Source organism: Camelina sativa, chromosome 17, assembly GCF_000633955.1.
Source record: "Camelina sativa cultivar DH55 chromosome 17, Cs, whole genome shotgun sequence".
NCBI classification, from domain to species: domain Eukaryota; kingdom Viridiplantae; phylum Streptophyta; class Magnoliopsida; order Brassicales; family Brassicaceae; genus Camelina; species Camelina sativa.
Window position 1 is genome coordinate 17,615,450 of NC_025701.1, and position 2,201 is coordinate 17,617,650.

The window sequence follows — 2,201 nt, forward strand, 5'->3', positions numbered from 1 at the left end:
CCAAAGATGAGAGGTCGAAGCTTGAGATGAAGTCGCGACAATGTGTGTTCATTGGTTATGGTCAGGATGAGTTTGGGTACAGATTTTATGATCCCGTTGACAAGAAGCTCATTAGGAGCAGAGATGTTGTGTTCATGGAAGATCAAACGATAAAGGACATTGACAAGTCTGGAAAACCAGCTCAGAGTAATGAAAGTTTGATTGATTTAGAGGTTATTCCTTCTACATGAGTCCACAGTCAGGTTGAGGGTGAGGTTCATGTTGATACACCTGGTGCAGATGCTCCCGCACATGATGATGGTACTGGTGATCATGGTGACGATCATGGTGAGACACCAACTACCGAGAATCCACCTATTGTTAGAAGATCTGAGAGAGGTCTTATACCGTCGACTAGGTATAATCCTGGTGAGTATGTGTTACTTACTGATGGGGGAGAACCTAAAAGCTATAGTGAAGCTTTGAAAGATGAACACAAGGATAAATGGCATGATGTCGTGGGTGACGAGATGAATTCTTTTGAAGAGAACCATACTCTTGAGTTGGTGAAGTTGCCTAAGGGTAAAAAGGCTTTGCTTAATAAGTGGGTGTATAGGATTAGGCATGATGAGACCAGTTTGTCACCTCGATACAAGGCTAGGTTGGTTGTGAAAGGATACGGCCAAAAGAAAGGAGTTGATTTTGATGAAATATTTTCTCCTGTTGTGAAGATGTCATCCATTCGGGTTGTACTTGGATTGGCAGCGAGTCTTGATCTAGAGGTTGAGCAAATGGATGTAAAAACTGCTTTTCTTCATGGTGATTTGGAGGAAGAGATTTACATGGTATAACCGGAAGGCTTTGTGAAAAAGGGTGAAGAGGATTTAGTTTGCCGTTTGAAGAAAAGCCTTTATAGATTGAAGCAGGCACCGAGACAGTAGTACATGAATTTCAAGTCTGTTATGGGGGAGCATGGCTATAAGGAGACTACTTCTGATCATTGTGTGTTTGTGCATAGGTTTGGTGATGATGATTTTATCATCTTGTTGTTGTATGTTGATGATATGTTGATTGTGGGCAAGAACTTGAGCAGAATTGAGGAGCTGAAGAAGCAGCTTAGCAAGTTCTTTGCCATGAAAGAATCACTACAAGAAATTTGGGCATTGGTAGCAGATCACGGTAGCACTAATTCAACAACTGCTACTAAAAGTGTCAAAATTGAATGTCCAATTATACGATAGCATTAAATTCGTGCTAGGAAAGATTTTCGTTAATCCGGGAAAAAAATTCGCTATTATAGTTGAAAATTCGTTTTGGAGGCAATACACTAACCCAATTTTTTTGTTTTTTCATGATGAGAGAAAAAAACAATAATTTTTCGTCTTAAGTCTTAAAAACAAAAAAATTCTTCCTCTCATCCATTGTCCCTCTTTCCATTAACCCTAAATCTTAAAATTCCCAAAAATAAATGTTAAAGCCGCAAACTCTTCTCACACAAATCCTAAGGCTTCTCCTTCTTCCCAAATTCCTCTATCTGTCTCTGTTTTTCTCTCTCTATCTCTTTTGAAGAATATGAATTCGGCATCTTTCGATGAAGTTGAGATCTGCTGGAGCAAGAGAACCCAAACTTCCCGTCGAAGCTCCTTCCTCTTTGGGTATCACAATCGATGTTACAGGAAAAACCACCAACGACGCTTCCGCTTCCCTCCGATTCAAATTCTGGATCTGAGATTGATTACGACTCTGAGCGAGCTTGGTGGTGGTGGGTTTGAGACCAAAGATTTCTCTAATTAATGGTATCTAAAATCTTCTTTCTCTTTTAGTTTACTTTGGATTTTTATCCAGCGAACGCTTAGTATCAGCGGCGATTTATAGGAAGCCAAGTAGTCACCCTCGGTGTATCAAGATCTTGGTTTCGGACTATATACCAAGTGTTCCCATCTGTTGGAGCTTGTTGAAGAATAATAAATCCTCAATTGCTGATTTTGATCCAAGGTAAAAAAGTGTTTTTATTTCTTTTAAAGTTAAAGATATTTAGGTGAAGTTAGTTTTTTTCTGGGATCTCATTGTAGATTGTTAGGTCTGCTAATTCGCATATTACCAATTCAGTGACTCTTGGTTCCAAATTCGTTTTGGTGGTCATAGTCTTCTTTAGTCATGGTTTGGTTCTAAGCGAGTAAGAATCTCTTTCCAATCTTCTCTGTTTTCTCTCTTGTGGTTAT

The 2,201-nt window shown here is 39.2% G+C and overlaps 1 long non-coding RNA gene across 5 annotated transcripts in view; it reads left to right on the forward strand.

Annotated features, from left to right (window-relative positions):
• The window catches only part of LOC104757519, a 2,320-nt gene continuing 1,444 nt past the window's right edge, over positions 1,326-2,201 (forward strand). For all 5 annotated transcript variants that reach the window (XR_762437.2, XR_762443.2, XR_762440.2 and 2 more), the window contains exon 1: positions 1,326-1,775. This is a non-coding gene — a long non-coding RNA (uncharacterized LOC104757519). The remainder of the gene's footprint in view (positions 1,776-2,201) is intronic.